General features: G+C 41.5%; 1 protein-coding gene across 2 annotated transcripts in view; it reads left to right on the top strand.

Moving 5' to 3' along the window:
* Window positions 1–18,835, top strand: part of LOC141128557 (uncharacterized) — a 157,811-nt gene that overhangs the window by 112,426 nt on the left and 26,550 nt on the right. The window lies entirely within an intron of this gene.

Below are 18,835 nucleotides of genomic sequence, written 5' to 3'. Positions count from 1 at the left end.
TATCATTAATAATGGGTTTTTTTTTTTTTCTCTTGCATTGGTAGGGGGAGGATATGGTTGGAGCATGTTTCTTGGGAGGTCAGTTGATGGTATGTGGTTGGGTGGTGGGAGTGTAGTGTATGTTTTATTCATATATGAGGATATCACTGATGATATATCCGATCTGCACTAGTTATTAGAAGGGGTTTAAACATATGGTGTTGATAATAAATTTTTTTTTTTTTTGGGAGGTGATTGATAACAAATTATAGGGTAATTATTAGGTACTTCACGTTGTATCATGTATATTGGAGGATATCATTAATAATGGGGTTTTTTTTTTTGTTTTTTTTTTAAGTGGGGGGGGTGTGGTTAGAACATATTTCTTAGGAAATGGATTGATAATATGTAAGTGGGTAATAAGAATGTATTATATATCTTATTCACATATGAGGATATCACTAATGTTGTGTCTGATTTGCACTAGTTGGAAGAAGGGGTTCAAACATGTGATGGGGATGGTAATTTTTTTTTTTTTTCTCACTATCGGTAATATGCACCATTCACATACGAGGATACTATTGATAATGTAACTGTTAGCCAATAGGGGGGAGCCAAATTTGTAATGGTGTTTGAATAAATTTTTTTTTTTTCTCTTGCATTGGTAGGGGGATGTGGTTGGAGCATGTTTTTTGGGAGGTTGGTTGATGGTATGTGGTTGGGTGGTGGGAGTGTATTGTATGTTTTATTCATATATGAGGATATCACTGATGATGTATCCGATCCGCACTAGTTAGTAGAAGGGGTTTAAACATATGGTGGTGATAGAAAAAAAAAAAAAAAGAAAAGAGAATTTTTTTTTTTTTCTTCACTACTGGTAATATGATATAAGGTAAAAGATTATGTTTTTATTATGTATTATTCACATATGAGGACACTATTGATAATGTAATTATTAGCCATTAGAGGGGAGGGAGGATTCAAATTTGTAGTGATGTTTGAAAAAAATTTTTTTTTTCTTTCTTTCCTATTTTTATAGATCAATTAATATGGGTTGTATTGTTGTATTTATTGATATGCACACACGAGGACATGGTTATAATAGATGTGATGGTATTATGGTGTTCGATTATAGGTTGATAATATGTCCCATATAAATGAGGGGGAGGGATAGGAATAAGTAGTGTATAAAAGGGGAGGGAGTGGAGAGAAAGAGAATAGAGACCAACCCCTTTTTTTTTCTTTTTTTTTTTTTCTTCTCTCTCTCTCTCTTTCCTTTCTCTCCTGCTCCAACGTGATAATAATAAAGTTAGCCTGGACTGGGCACGTATAAGTGTGGAGGATCTACTAACATCCCCTAACTTAGGGAACTTACTTAGTAAGGGTAGACTCAAAGGAGTCGAGTAGGTAGTGATTGATCGTTAGGGTGGTGGGTTTGGAGTGAAAAAGGGGGTAGGAGTGAGTGGTTGTGTGTAAGTTTGTGTATATATTTTTTTTTTTCCTCTCTTTCTCTCTCTTTCCTATTCCTGCATGGAATCAATAAAAATTTGTTCTTATAATGTGAGGGGTTTCAACTCGGCAGTAAAGAGGTCACAGGTTCTGTACGCTTTTCATAAACAAAAAGTAAAGGTGATTTTTTTTTCAAGAGACCCATTTTCGAGTGGATCATATACCTAACCTACAGAGGGGACATTACAATGCATGGTATCATGATTCCTTCGCTTATTCAAAATCGAGAGGTGTTTCTATAGCGATACATAAATCACTACCACACCAGGTTTTGGAGGAACGGAGGAATAAAGATGGTAGAGCATTACTTCTTAAACTCCTGATATATGGTAAGAAGTATACATTTATTAATATATACTTATCTAATCAGGGACAATCCAGAGTGGGTGTACAATTATTAACTGAGCTTATGGAAAAAGCAGAGGGGACTACGATAATAGGTGGAGATTTTAACCTCATTCTCGATAATGATAGGGATACTACAGCAATCTCAACTATACAGAAGGCTAAAGATAAGAGAGAATTTAAGGAAACTCTGGTCAAGTATCACTTGATCGATATATGGAGGGGACTCCATCCTTTGGAAAGGGATTATACTTTTCATTCTAAAGTTCATGGTACATATTATAGAATCGATTTCTTTTTAGTGAATCAGTTGGGGGTAACTGCGACATCTTCCTCCGAAATTGGTAGTGCCGTATGGTCAGATCATATGCCAATGTTTCTGGTAATTGATACTTCTAGGGAGAGGGGCTTAAGAGGTACATGGAAATTAAATGATAATTTGTTATACGATGAGGTATGCGTTGCAGAGATAAGGAGCGCAATATCTAATTTTTCTAAGTATCACATAAATGACCCTACCCCCCTACCGATCCAATGGGAAGCGATGAAATGCGTAATCCGAGGCCTATTCATAAAACATGGGGCAAGATTAAAAAAGATAAAAGGGAATAGAATGTCCCAACTTTTGAAAGAGATACCAAAATTAGAAAAACAACACAAACAAAACCCTGGAAGGGACAATTTAACAGCACTTATGGAAAAGAAAACAGAGTTACAAAATTTACTTAATGAACAGACATTACATATCAGGGATAAAAATCGTACACTATACTATCAGCAAGGTAACAAACCCGGTAAATTATTGGCAAGAGCTCTACGCCAGCGAGTTAGTACCTCGTCTATTGTCAAAATTAAGTCAGAAAAAGATGAAACGATCTATGACCCAAAAGGTATTTTAAAAACATTCCAGACTTATTACAGTAGTTTATATAATTTACCAAATCAATTAGAAAACTCAGACCCTGTAGGATTTCAACATAATATACTTCAATATATAAAAGACACGGCATTACCTTCATTGGTAGCAGAGGAAATAGAACAGTTAGAAAAAGAATTTTCGGAGGAAGAAATACAAAAAGTAATCGCCTCACTAGTGCCGGGTAAAAGTCCTGGCCCGGATGGTTTTACCCCACGGTTCTATAAATTATTCCAAGATGTCCTAATTCCTATTATTAAGAGAACTTTTAATTCAATATCTACCTCTATACCATTTGTCCCCCACAGTTTACAGGCTTATATTTCACTCATACCCAAGCCGGACAAAGATCCCTCTATTTGTGGTAATTATAGACCAATTTCCTTAACCAATATTGATATCAGACTATATTCAAAGATCATTGCCAATAGACTTACTCCCATGATACCAACGTATATACACCTAAACCAAGTGGGATTCATAAAGGGACGAGAGGCGAGAGATAACACGCTAAAAACTCTGACATTAATGGAATACGCTCAGAGATGCTCCATCCCATCCTGCGTACTGGCAGTAGAGGCCGAAAAAGCTTTCGACAGGGTGGGATGGAGGTTTCTTAGAGATACTTTAGAGCAATGGGGGATTGGTCCTATATTGATGGATAAAATAATGGCCCTATATCATAATCCAGTAGCTAGAATACGGGTAAATGGGGATCTATCGCATACTGTACATATCACGAATGGAACTCGACAGGGATGTCCATTATCCCCAATCCTATATATATTAGTTATGGAACATCTCTTGATAGCAATTAGGAATAATAAAGATATAAAAGGCATTAGGACTGGGGAGATAGAATATAAAATGTCAGTATACGCGGATGACTTGTTATTGTACATCACGAATCCGATAGTGACAATACCAAATCTAATAGCAGAATTTAAGAGATTTGGAGACTTAAGTAATTTTAAGGTGAATTATAATAAGTCCGAGGCTCTAAATGTGTCATTGCCTAACCCCATGGTTGAGCTCTTAAAGAAAAATTTTCCATTTAAATGGCAGGAAGAGGCAATTGGGTACCTCGGAATCTCCATCCCTAGGGAGCTGAATAGATTACAGGAATTGAACTATCTTTCACTAGTGCGTAAAATAACAAGGACATTACAAATATATGATAAAGGGACCTTTTCGTGGATGGGAAAAATAAATATTATAAAAATGGATATACTACCTAAAATTTTATATATATTTCAGACGATACCCATATACCCTGCAAGAAATCTACTGAACCAACTCCGTAAGGTCATAGGCAGTTTTATCTGGGCAAATAAGAGTGCAGGAATTAAAAGGAAAACTCTATATAGAATAAAAAAAGGAGGGAGGCTCTACCGGATATTTCCCTGTATCTCAGATCGGTATTTATAGCCAGGATTGTGGATTGGTTCCATAATATGGATTGCAAACAATGGGTAAAACTGGAGGAAGATGTCGCAGATATAAAACTGAGAGCATTACCATGGATTAAGAGGGAATATAGACCCCGGGAAGGGGAAATGCCTTCATTGGTAGTATCAACCTTGAAAGTCTGGGATAATTTGATAAAGAGGGGGATAGGATCTACATTGAGAGGTCCAATGATACCCCTCTTTGGCAACCCGGAATTTCCACCGGCATTTGGGGCCAGGACTTTTCTTAAATGGCGGAGACGGGATGATACGAGGATAGTGGAAACGGACGAAAATAAACTCCCTCCATTAGATGCCCTGGTTATGGAACACAGAAATAAATGGATACAGTACAGACAACTCCAACAGTATATCTCTTCTTTGAAGAAAGAGTCTGTATTTAACAGACCACTGCTAGGGCTAGAAAAAATATTGGTACAGAACCATAGACCCACACATACTCTGTCTGTAGTGTATAAATACCTAATCTCAGAGAGTAAAGAGGAAGAGATATTCTACGTAAAGAAATGGGAGGAAGAACTAGGGTACACTATCCCCAGGGCTGATTGGGAAAGGGCATTTATAGCAGCACATAAACTGTTCATTTCTACTAGACATCAAGAAAGAAATTATAAAATATTAGCCAGATGGTATAAATGCCTGGTAGACATGAATAATATCAGTTCAGATAATACAGATAGATGTTGGAGATGTGGTATAGCAAAAGGCACAATGTCACATATGTGGTATTTTTGTCCAGAAATCCAGCTATTTTGGGAAATGGTATTTAAATCATATAGGGATAAAACAGGAGTAAATCTACAAGCAGATATATCTGTGGCAATATTGTTAATGATCCCTGGATCAATTAAAAACGTAAAAAAAGGAACCTTGAGGTATTTTTTAATGGCGGCACACACTGTTATTGCCAGAAGGTGGAAAAAAAGAATAGCCCCCTCTATAGAAGAGTGGGAATGTGAAATAGATGTGATGCGCTCGTTAGAGGAGAGGATGAGCAGAGAGGGACATATTTAACAAATATATGAAAGAAGTAGGTAAAATGCAGAACAGGACCAATGAAACAGAGGGGGAGTGGTGGTAGGAACTCAGAGGGAATATCGCAACTAAAGATTGTAGGAAGAGGGAAATTGTTTTTTTTTTGTATGTGTTCTGTTGTATGTGTGTATGGCTGTCTGGTATTTGGATGTATGAGGGATGAGTAGATGGATGTACTTGTAGAATGGATGAATTGGGCTTTGGGGAATCAGTGTGTCATAGGACCATGGGTTTGGTCAGAAATAAAGTTATCATATTTATTTACTAAAGGCTATGGCTGGGGCCAATGATGACCCCAATGTTATTTAAAGCGAACTAAATAGGAGTGCTGAGTATAATTGTACACACTGTCAACAAATGTATGTATGTTTATATGTCTATATAAAAATTTTTGTAAAAATGTTTGATAAATAAAGATTTAAAAAACAAAAAACAAAATCCCAATAAGTATATGTAGCGGGTTTCTCACTCTATAACCCATGACCCCGCCAAGCTGGCCAGAACAATGTAAACAGGCTTTCCAGCTTCAGTTGAGGGAGAGCTGCCTGCCAGCAGCTGCAAGGGGGATTTTTACCCCCCCTCCTTCTTCCTGTTTCACTGACTGAGTCTGTTGTAATATGAGCACAGAGCTGTGCATTCAGTAGCCTCTCTTGTGCCCCTTTTGGCAGGAAAAAGTAAGCCAATTAAAGGCACAGTTACAGCAGCCAATCACAGAGACTGTACTAAGCTGCAGGAAGCAGCTGCAGTGGATTATGGGACATGCAGTTCCCTCATAATCGGGGAGGCCCGATTTTAGTCTTGCCTAGGGCAGCACAAAACCAAAATACACCACTGCATACACAAACCTATAAACACACAAGGCTCTGGCCCCTCCCTGTACACAAACAGCCCCCCTCCCTTTCCCTCACATCCACTACCTGTAAAGAATTTCTTCCTACCTGGTCCCAGGTCGTTTTCATGAAGGTGACATGTTGCCGAGAAGCTCAGTACTACAGATCACACGAAGGGTGCACATTCACATAGTAGCCAGAGGTGGCAGTAAAGAGCTCGATGTCTGAGCTCAGTGACACGAGAATAGCAGAACCTATAAAAACGTTTCTATAAATGCACAGCACGGCTCCCTCCACCCATCCTGCCTTCTTCTGGCCCCGGCGGGCCCCTCGGGCCATAGGGCCCCTTACACTTGTGACGGCTGTACCCCCCTGATGGCGGCCCTGATTGGGACAGTTTATCTAAGAAGTTAAGTTATTACCTGTTGATTTGTATAGAGTGTTTAAAGTTGGGCCTGTGGTGTCAGGAGACAATAGAGAGAATCCTGACACAAAGAAAGTCATCCCTCTGCTCTCCTCCTGCCTGGACTCATAGAGCTAACCTCAGTAGAGGTAACCAATCCAATTTAAAGTGTCATCTTGTGCTTTGTTTGTCATTTAAGTGTGCCTCCGCTCTTGGGGACATTCTAGTGTTTGGAATCCCCTGAAAGCAGCTTGAGAGCTATATTGCTTTAATAGGTACGATGCCCGGCGGGTGTGGAGAGAGCAACTCTTTGTACATCTTGCTGCATGTATGCGTTCCTTGATCATCCGATCGAGGGCGAATACTGCTGTGCAAAATTTTATTTCCCTGGAAGCCCAGGTTCTGAATCTGGGGAAGCAACTGTCAGCACTGAGAAGTCCCTCCATACTAAAGGAGAGCCAGGAACGTACATGGCAGGTGCCGGCAGGGGTCAGCACAGAGGCGGGTGGAGACAAAGAGGTACAGGTACTAGCAAAGAGTAGATGGGTGACAGTCAGGAAGGGTAGAGGGGGAAGTGCCAGGGAGGCCGATCCAGGACTGGAGCATCCCAATAAGTACGCTCCATTGAGTGACATTGGTGAAACCAGTCAGGGACCAGCACTGCTGGAACTGAGGGACTCTCCTAGCTGCCAGGGGAAGAACTCCTCCAGTGAGAGTGGGGGGGGCAGCGAAGGGAAAGGAAAGACAGATTCTGGTGGTAGGGGACTCAATTCTAAGAAGGACAGAGAGGGCAATCTGTAACCAAGACCTGAAGCGCCGAACAGTATGTTGTCTACCGGGCGCTCGGGTTCGGCACATCACGGATCTTGTGGACAGATTACTGGGAGGGGCTGGGGAGAAGACCCGGCTGTCATGGTGCACGTTGGCACCAATGACAAAGTCAGAGGCAGATGGAGTGTCCTAAAGAACGATTTTAGGGACTTAGGAGCTAAATTGAGGAAAAGGACCTCCAAGGTAGTATTCTCAGGAATACTACCGGTACATCAAGCCACACCAGAAAGGCAGAGGGAGATTAGGGAAGTAAACAAGTGGCTGAAGAGCTGGTGTAGTAAGGAGGGGTTTGGGTTCCTGGAGGACTGGGCCGATTTCTCAGTCGATAACCGGTACTATAGAAGGGACGGACTGCACCTAAATGAGGAGGGTGCAGATCTGCTGGGAATGAAGATGGCCAAAAAGTTAGAGGGGTTTTTAAACTAGGCAATGGGGGGAGGGTCCAGAGGTAGAGATAGCCAGCGCAGAAGATATTCCACAGGGTAGTATTGGGGGCATTAGTGGTAGGTTAACCAAAGCACAAAAACACAAGGTAAGTATAGTAGCAAGCCCTAGTTGCAATCTCGAAACACCCAATACGAGGACAATATGCGACCGGTCTAAACTATGTGGCATGTTCACCAATGCCAGGAGCATGGCGGACAAGATGGGTGAACTAGAGATACTGTTGTACAAGGAGGATTTTGTGGGAATTTCAGAGACCTGGTTCAACAGCTCTCATGATTGCTTGGCAAACATTCAAGGGTATACCCTATACCGCAAGGATAGAGAGGGTGAAAAAGGGGGAGGGGTATGCCTATATATAAAGAATAATGTACAAGTAAATGTGAGAGATGACATCGCTGAGGGAGCTAGGGAGGAGGTGGAATCCTTATGGGTAGAGCTCCAAAGGGATGAAGCTAAGGGGAAAATAATACTGGGAGTATGCTATAGGCCCCCTAACCTGAGGGAGGAAGTGGAGACAGATCTCCTATCACAATTTGAATTAGCAGCAATGGGATGGGAAGTGTTATCATAATGGGGGATTTTAATTATCCAGACATACACTGGGCGGAGGGAACCGCACATTCTTTTAAGGCTTGCCAGTTCCTTAATGTCTTGCAGGACAATTTTATGGGTCAAATGGTAGATGCGCCAACTAGAAATAAAACATTACTGGATCTACTGATTACCAACAATACAGACCTGATCACGGATGTGGAAATACGAGGCAATTTAGGTAACAGCGATCACAGGTCAATTCGTTTCAGTATAAATCACACAAATAGGAAACCTAAAGGGAATACAAAGACACTGAATTTCAAAAGAGCCAACTTCCCTAAACTACAAACCTTGCTAAAAGGCATAAATTGGGATAAAATATTAGGAACAAAGAATACGGAGGAGAGATGGGTTTGCTTTAAGAGCATATTAAATAAGGGCATTAGCCAATGTATCCCATTGGGTAATAAATTTAAAAGAGCGAACAAAAGTCCTGGATGGCTTAACTCCAATGTAAAAATGCATATAAAAGCAAAGGAGAAGGCCTTCAAAAAATACAAGGTTGAGGGATCATCCTCAGCATTCAGACTTTATAAAGAATGCAACAAGAAATGTAAGGGTGCAATTAGGACGGCTAAGATTGAACATGAAAGACACATAGCGGAGGAGAGCAAAAAAAATCCCAAGAAATTCTTTAAGTATGTAAACAGTAAAAAAGGGAGGACAGACCATATTGGCCCCATAAAGAATGAGGAAGGACATCTGGTTACAAAGGATGGCGGGATGGCGAAGGTATTGAATTTATTCTTCTCCTCAGTCTTCACGAGTGAATCGGGGGGCTTCAGTAACCAAAACTGCAGTGTTTATCCTCATGACACAACACAGGAAGCACCTCCATGGTTAACAGAGGACAGAATTAAAATTAGACTTGAGAAACTTAACATTAATAAATCACCGGGACCAGATGGCTTGCATCCGAGGGTACTTAGGGAACTCAGTCAAGTGATTGCCAGACCGTTGTTCCTAATTTTTACAGACAGTCTATTGACTGGAATGGTACCAGCTGATTGGAGAAAAGCCATTGTAGCACCAATATTTAAAAAGGGCCCAAAATACATCCCTGGGAATTACAGACCAGTTAGCCTAACATCAATAGTATGTAAACTCTTGGAGGGGATGATAAGGAACTATATACAAGATTTTAGTAATAAGAACGGTATCATTAGCAGTAATTAGCATGGATTCATGAAGAATCGTTCTTGCCAAACCAATCTATTAACCTTCTATGAGGAGGCGAGTTGCCATCTAGATAAAGGCCCGTAGACGTGGTGTATCTGGATTTTGCAAAAGCATTTGACACAGTTCCCCATAAACGTTTACTGTACAAAATAAGGTCCATTGGCATGGACCATAGGGTGAGTACATGGATTGAAAACTGGCTACAAGGGCGAGTTCAGAGGGTGGTGATAAATGGGGAGTACTCGGAATGGTCAGGGGTGGGTAGTGGGGTTCCCCAGGGTTCTGTGCTGGGACCAATCCTATTTAATTTGTTCATAAACGACCTGGAGGATGGGATAAACAGTTCAATCTCTGTATTTGCAGACGATACTAAGCTAAGCAGGGCAATAACTTCTCCGCAGGCTGTGAAAACCTTGCAAAAAGATCTGAACAAATTAATGGGGTGGGCAACTACATGGCAAATGAGGTTCAATGTAGAAAAATGTAAAATAATGCATTTGGGTGGCAAAAATATGAATGCAATCTATACACTGGGGGGAGAACCTCTGGGAGAATCTAGGATGGAAAAGGACCTGGGGGTCCTAGTAGATGATAGGCTCAGCAATAGCATGCAATGGCAAGCTGCTGCTAACAAAGCAAACAGAATATTGGCATGCATTAAAAAGGGGATCAACTCCAGAGATAAAACGATAATTCATCCCACTCTACAAGACTCTGGTCCAGCCGCACCTGGAGTATGCTGTCCAGTTCTGGGCACCAGTCCTCAGGAAGGATGTACTGGAGCGAGTACAAAGAATGGCAACAAAGCTAATAAAGGGTCTGGAGGATCTTAGTTATGAGGAAAGGTTGCGAGCACTGAACTTATTCTCTCTGGAGAAGAGACGCTTGAGAGGGGATATGATTTCAATATACAAATACCGTACTGGGGACCCTACAAAGGAAAAAAAACTTTTTTGCAGAAGAGAGTTTAACAAGACTCGCAGCCACTCATTAAAATTAGAAGAAAAGAGGTTTAACCTTAAACTACGTAGAGGGTTCTTTACTGTAAGAGCGGCAAGGATGTGGAATTCCCTTCCACAGGCGGTGGTCTCAGCGGGGAGCATTGATAGCTTCAAGAAACTATTAGATAAGCACCTGAATGACCGCAACATACAGGGATATATAATGTAATACTGACACATAATCACACACATAGGTTGGACTTTATAGACTTGTGTCTTTTTTCAACCTCACCTACTATGTAACTATATGTAACTATATAATTGCTCTTAAATCTGTTATTGCTCTCTAGTTGACTACTCGAATATATATTGTTACTGTCTGTTATCCTTACACAGAAATATTGCAGTAAAGACAATGTATTTGATTATAACGTGTGTGTTTTTTAATGGTCATTGCACTTACACTATTGCCAGGTGTGCCAGAGGGGGCTGAGACTGTTATTGGGGTTAAGAGGCAGACTAACGGACTGAACATACTTAAGCAGCCCCCGCGGGGGTATCCCTACATGTATATTAATTGGTTTGCGTGAAAATTATAGCGTCTACAAATGCCGGTATGTATACTGGAATTTTTAATTTTATACAAGTAATGGTGGCAATCAGCGACTTAAAGTAGGACTGTGATAGTGCAGCGTGAAATCTGACACTAACTTACGCTGAGGGGGAACTGACAAACTGACCAGGGGCGTGCGCATGCTCCCTACCCGGAAAAGAGGAACCACCTATATATAGGTGGTTCTGCGCAGCCGACCCGCGCTGTAGCAGTAAAACTACAGTGCGTGGTCGGCAAGTGGTTAACACACACCCTGCACCTGACCTCCCCCCTCCAGGAGATTGCTCTCACCCACCTCTGCGGTTTCAGACTACTCCAATGCAGACATTGTCAGTGAGCCCTTTTCGCCCTCTATAAACAGCCATCCGCTTTTTTAAAATTTTTTTTTACATATTTGGTCTTTTTTTGTTTTTTTAGCAAAAAATAAAAAACCCACCAAAAGAAAGCTCTATTTGTGTAAAAAAAATCTATAAAAAATTTCATTTGGGTACAGTGTTTCATAACTGCGCAATTGTCATTCAAAGAGTGACAGCGCTGAAAGCTGAAAATTGGCCTTGGCAGGAAGGGGGTTTACGTGCCCAGTAAACAAGTGGTTGAAGGACGAACTAGAAATGTGAGTGGAAATAAAAAACATGTGGTGTAACCAGTTCAGCTCTGGAACATTTTACACCCCTCATGACTAGGCCATTTTTTGCTATTCGGCACTGCGCTACTTTAACTGGCAGTTGCGCGGTCATGCAACGCTGTACCCAAACAACATTTATATAATTTTTTTCACAGAAATAGAGCTTTCTTTTGGTGCTATTTGATTACCACTGGGTTTTTTATTTATTATATAAACAAAATAAACCTGAATATTTTTAAAGAAAAAATAATATTTTATACTTTCTGCTTTAAAACATATCCAAAAAAAATCAATTTCTTCACAAATTTAGGCCAAAATGTATTCTGCTACATTGGTAGTCTTTGGTAAAAAAAAAAAAATCCCAATAAGTGTATATTGACTGACTTGCTTAAAAGTTTTAGCATCACAAATGATGGGCTATATATCGGTTTTAAGTTTTATTGATATTTTTATACTAGTAATGGCAGCGATCAGCAACTTATAGTGGTACTGCAATAGTGCAGTGTGCAATCTGACACTAACTTACGCTGAGGGGGAACTGACATCACCAGTTACACTAATACAGTGATCAGTGCTAATAATATACACTGTCAATGTACTGACACTGGCTGGGAAGGGTTAACATTTAGGGGCAATCAAGGGGTTACCTGCATGCTTACAATATTTACTCTGTACTGTTTTTTGATGTGGTGTGGGTTTTTACTTCCTGCCTTCCAGGGAGAAAAAAAACTGGCACATCGCTGTTTGTAGAGAATTCTGTGTTTGCCAACACAGAGCTCACGTCTGTCATCCGCTCAGCCAATCAGCGGGTGCCGGCCATAAATCATTGCCCCGAACCCGCTTATCGGCTTTGTGCTGTCATTCGCTACTAGGGATGGGCCAAACGGACCCCTGTTCTGTCCGGACCAGAACTTCTGAACACCGGAAACGTTCTAACCCGAACACCGAACCCCATTAAAAAGTCAATGGGACCTGAACATTAAATATCAAAAGTGCCCATTTTGAAGGCTTAAATGCAAGTAATTAGGCATACAATGGTTATAGGTGTCCGGGTCCTGCCCTGGGGGAAATGGATCAATAAAAAAAAGTTTGTGAAAAACGTCATATTTAAATGAGCAGTGTTTTTTTGATTTTTAAAGTGAAAGCCTAAAAATGAAAAATTCCTTCCAATATAGTGCTAGGGGGGGTCCCCTTAGTCTAACTGTAAAGTGGCATATCTGTACCACGTAATAATTGAATTTATAAATCCAAAAAAATGAAATTTTTCCTGCAAGCTGCCTTTATTTTGCTCAGCAACAGCTGGGGAGCCAGTGTGTATGATGAGGCCACAATGTAGTGCACTGGGAACAAGATTAGAGATTTTTTGGATACATTCTGATGTCACTTTGACTTTGGATAGAAGTAACGGGTGCGTTAAAATTGGTCTTTGGGTGTCGGTGGTGCCTTCCCACCTTAACCCTATAGAGGTACTCTTGATGTAAGCAAGAATTTGCCGTGCTGTAAAAAATTGCAATGATATGCACCTGTCAAACAGGTGCAGAAAAATTGGTCTTTGGGTGTCGGTGGTGCCTTCCCACCGTAACCCTATAGAGGTACTCTTGATGCAAGCAAGAATTTGCCTTGCTGTAAAAAATTGCAATGACATGCACCTGTCAAACAGGTGCAGAAAAATTGGTCTTTGCGTGTTGAAATGATTGAACACCCTCAAAGCTAGGCAGCCTCGAAGTCCTGCAGAGATTCCACATCCCAAAAAGACAATCAGTGACATCGGCATCAGGGTCTTCATAGCTGGTAATCCAGGACTGATTCATTTTTATAAAAGTCAAATGGTCCACAGAGTCTGTGGACAGACGCGTTCTATGATCAGTAACGAAACCTCCTCAAGCACTGAATGCCCGTTCTGAAAGCACACTGGATGCAGTGCAGCCCAAAAACTCAATAACCTACTGGGCAAGTTCTGGCCAGTGGTCTATTCTCATGACCCAGTAAGCCAGTGGATCCTCAGCTGGAAAGCTCTCCGTCTCTGTTTTGGCCCTGAGGTAATCGTCCACCATGTGATGCAGACGCTGCCGATGGGATGTGAAAGCTGACAGCCCTGGGCAGCGAGGACTAAAAAAAATCTGAAATGCCTCACTGGGGCGGATGCCTTCTCCAACGCTCCTTTCTTGACCAATGGAAGACTCAAAAAGACATTTTCCACCACACTGTAAGCTACTAGAGTCAGGAAAAACGTTCAAATCCTCTTTAATGTGTCCTCAAGAGATTTTATCCTCTGCACTCTCTGTGGGGACGGGATGAGTTCAGAGACTTCCCCTTAACAGTGGTCAAGGAGGGTTGCCAACCACTAATCATCCTTCCCCTTTATGCCACGTATTCTTGGGTCCTTTCGCAGGCTTTTAAGCATGAGGTTGCCCATGCGCCTCAAATTTGCAGAGGCTTGAGAAGCAGACTCCTCTGGGTCACTCAGGATGACAGCATCTGGATCTTCCTCCTCCCAGCCACGTACTACTCCCAAGGGTCCTGGGGTTGGAAAGCCATCGCTGACAGATTGACGCATGTCTTCCTCTTCTTCAAAGCCTATGAAAGTGCCAGAATCCTCCTCCTCATCCTTCTCCCCTCTCTCCTCCTGTGTGTTCTGTGACATAGGAATGATGGTGTCTGCATAAAGTGGGCCTTGAGAGGAAAGGAAGTCCTCCTCTTCCTCCTGCTGCTCTGCCTCCAGTGCCCTGTCCATAATGCCACGCAGAGTCTGCTCCAGCAGGAACACAACAGGGATTGTGTCACTGATGCATGCACTGTCACTGCTCACCATCCTTGTGGCCTCCTCAAATGGTGACAATACAGTGCATGCAACCTTAATGATCAGCCATTGGCGTAGGGAAAAAAAGCCGAGGTGGCCTGAGCCTGTCGTCGTGCCATACTGACACAAGTACTCATTGATGGACCTCTGCTGCATGTATAGCCGCTGCAGCATTCCCAAAGTTGAGTTCTATTTGGCGGGCATGTCACAAATTAGGCGGTTTACGGGCAGGTGGAATTCCCGAGCACTGGCTGTGTATGATCACCTGAAATGGCTACAGACTCTTCTGGCTTGCTTTAGTACATCTTGCAACCCTGGGTACGTACTTGGGAAACGCTTTTTTTTTTTTTTTCGTTTTCTTTTCTTTTATAGTCAGGTGTGTGTTGGTATATAATATGCAAAATAAAAATGTCATATATTAACTCTATATTTCTTCTTCTCTTTCTATACACCTAAATCTGAGAAAAATGTATGTTTTTATGGTTACCAAATAAAGTGTCACGTCCCCTTCCTGATGAAGCCACATCGGCGAAACATGACAAAATTTGTGGACGTAATATTTATTTGTATGTGGCTACAGTTTGTTTCGCAGTCATTAATAGGCAAATGTGTATGTACCTATGACTGTGTTCTATACTGTACTCTCTATTTTTTATGAATTTCTTGGAATAAACAAATTAAGTTTTTAGATTCTAGTATATTCACTTTTTTCAAAAATAAAAAATGTACCTTGAAAGTCCCCTATCCCCATCTGTTATCTATTCCCTTCCACGTGATGGTAGAGAGATGGAACGGCCTTACGTGAAAAGTAGTATCAACTGGGAACCTGCCATTGTGGTACAGCACATTCTGCGAATTCACGGAAGGGGGCAGAATCCACCAGGCTGAAAGGCAGAACTTGGAGAGCCAACAGCTTTGATAAACTTGCATTCAGGCGCTGGGGATGTGGGTGGCAGGGACTGTATTTTTGTTCCGCTGCAGAAGATGGGGCAGAGAGATTTGCCGGCTACAGTCTACAGCTAGTGGTGTGCTGCTGGTAGATGAGCTGCTAGGACCTTGGACACCCTGTGCTATACCATCATCCCTGTCAGGGGAGGCTGCTGAAAGGTAATGACTCGGTATCGCAGGGGCAGACTGAAGTGGGTAAGGAGGAGGAGGGATAGATTTGTGCCCGTTTTGTGTGGCTTTTAGGTGCTCTTGCCAACGGGCTGAGTGGTTGGACGTTAAATGCCTTGTTAGGCATGTGGTACCCAAATGATTGGTGTTTTTGCCACGTTTGATGTGCCTGTAACACAGTTTGCAGATAGTAACAGTGCAATCTGCTGCAGATGTGCTGAAAAAGGCCCAGACAGCTGAGCTGTGGGGAGTGGGCCGGGAGATAACAGCTGCAGAGTGTGATGGAATAGGGTGGCTGCTCTCTACTCTTTCTTGATGCTGACCTCCTTGGGGTTGTGCCGCCTCACCTTCAGTTTCCTCCGCTGCTCTATCTGGCACCCAAGTCGCATCAGTGACCTCATCATCATCATCATCTTCATCTCCTCCAGCTTCATCATTAGCACTGGAGACAACTTGGCAATACGCTGCGGCTTAGGGAACATGAATGCCAATTTGTCTGCCAGTGTTCCTCCCTCTCTCTAGGCTCATGTTCCTGTCATCCTCAACCTCAGAACCAGCATCTGAATCCAGTAATGGCTGGGCATCATCAAGGAGCAAGTGGCTGATGCTGTGGTCAAATAACTCAGCTGACTCCTCAATGGCTGATGTTAGGGCTATGGCAGGAATAGATGTGGACAAGGAGGCATGTTTATCCACTCTGGCAACTGCAGGGGACTGCACACTTGTCTCTGCTTGTGTGACAGAGGATGAGGAGGATGAAGAAGGTTTAGTAAGCCAGTCCACCACCTCCTCTGCATGCTGTGGCTGGATAGCACGGGCAAACTCACCAGACAGAGGAAATGATGCCCTGTCTGAGGACTGACCACCACGTCCACCTTTGCCTGTGGACACATTTGTTGCTAGCCCCCTTACAGTGCCAAGGGAATGTCTGCCTCTCTTTGTTGTTCTCCCAGACATTATTGGGAGGGAGGGGGCGGTGCTTATAAGAAAATGTAAAGGAGAAGTTGAAATCTGTACGTAGATGCACTTTAATCAATGACAAGAGGTGTTTGGTGCCCTTTAATTTGAGTATTCACACTACACAGACACACACCACGGATACAATATAATATACTGCAATATCATATAAAGTATAAGAATTGGGTGGTATACTAGCCTGTCAGCGTCCTAAACAACATTGTATAGAGAAAAAATGCAAGAAAATGCATCCAGAGGACGCCCCCTTGGACTTTGAAGGGCAGGAAAGGATAATAGCAATAAGGAGTAGATAAATATAAAAGGCAAGAGAATGCCAACTTTATTAGTATACACAAATATATAAAATTGTGAAAAAAGTTCAAAATTATACACACTACAAAAGTACGTCAATGATAAAGATCAAAATAGATTTACACATGTACATATATATATCACCCAAGCTGGTAATCCAAAGTGTTGCTCAAAATGAGTTAAACTCTATTTGAATTGCACAGCATATATCCCGACATGTTTCGGAAAGTCGCATTGAGTTTTACTTTTTCTTCTTCAGGGGAAATTTATAAATGGGTGTATTATTGTAATATCTGTAACATAAATATAAATAAATATAATGGGTACATGATTCATTATAGTATAGGCATCAACATAGTATAGTTTGGAGCCTGGTTGTATCATGGATAATGATGTAATGATGTAAAATACTTACATATATACCATTGACTCATTAGACAAGGAGAAGATAAAAGCAAAGAGGGGAGTACAAGCCAGCTGCGTAAATCCATAAACACAGCATAGTATTTAGCCGTGCATCCATAGGCTGGAAAATGGGATGCATTCACAAGGGACGCCTGGTTTCACAGCGGCAAACAATTGTAACCACTGTGAAAAAAGTCATGACAAAAAAGAGAGGGGAGTAATTACATTAATCTGGTAATAAGTAAAGTAATAAAGTAAGAAGTTTGCTAGCTAGCAGAAACAAATACATGGATAGAAAACATATCCAAGTAGTAGCCAGTGTAGGAAAAAAATTTTACCTTTGGAATGTAAAACACAGCTGACATCCAAGCTGCAGCCAAGAGACTGACACAGGGGATCTAAGCGTCAGCCTTAATAAACCCACTCTGACTGGTAAAAACCAATCAGGTGGTGCACTCCGCCGGATCAGCTGTATGTATTACAGCTGATCGCAGAGGTCAAGACGTCCCTTTTACGTAGGGGCGCGCGGCGTAGGAAATGGGAATAGGCAGCCGGCAAGTTTACAAACAAAAGGGGGAATGGGAAAGCATGGCAAATGATGATCCAGAAACAAAATGCATATGTACATATAGATACAAAGCATTGAGTATACAGTTAAAGTTATAGAAAAAAATATACTATAACCAAAGAATGAAAATTAAAAATTAAAATGATGTAATGGGAAACAAAAATGTAAATACAGCAGTAATACAGACAAAAAATCTAGAACAGAGTAAAAATAAAAGTAGATACGAAATTTGGACACAGATATACATTCTGAAAATATAAATATCTATTTACAGATAAGGTTCAACTTTCGCCCATTTCTTCCGGGTTTCACCTCTGGGGTCTGTGAATTAAATCTTTAATAGACTCATACATATATATATTTTTTTTTTTTCTCTACACAATTATACACATTTTCTACTATAGCTTTATATCTTGATTTTGTTACTTATCTACAAGAACTGCGCAAATAGCAATTTCTTCTTCATTCAAAACAACAATAGTGTCAGTAATCTAGGATGTTTGTGGCAATATCTCATTTGCTCTATAAAAATAGCTAAGATTTAGCCTGGTTTCACACTTGTGCGGTGCGAATTGAAGCTCAGGTTTCACTGGGGAGATAACAATCTCCTGTTCAACGGATTCATTGCGTTTTTGCTCAGGATTAGAGAGCAGGGAGAGGGGGAGGGAGGGGGGGGAGGTGTAGTGAGGAGAAAGAGAAAATCCTTGTTCAGAACGCAATGCATCTGCGAATCAGATGCGTTCCCATAGGAGATAATAGGCTCGTAATTCGCACCGCAATGCCCAAAAAACGCACACGTTTTTTGTGCAATGCGCAGTGCGAATGCAACGCACATATGTGAACCAAATGCATTCATATGAATGTATTTTAAAATGTCCTGCGAATTAGATGCGGTGTAAGCCGCATCTAATTCGCATAGGTGTGAACCCGGGCTGAGTGTCAAGCCATGAAGCCCTACATG

This window comes from Aquarana catesbeiana, linkage group LG02, assembly GCF_042186555.1.
Source record: "Aquarana catesbeiana isolate 2022-GZ linkage group LG02, ASM4218655v1, whole genome shotgun sequence".
NCBI classification, from domain to species: Eukaryota; Metazoa; Chordata; class Amphibia; order Anura; family Ranidae; genus Aquarana; species Aquarana catesbeiana.
This window is presented reverse-complemented; position numbering and strand designations above follow the sequence as displayed.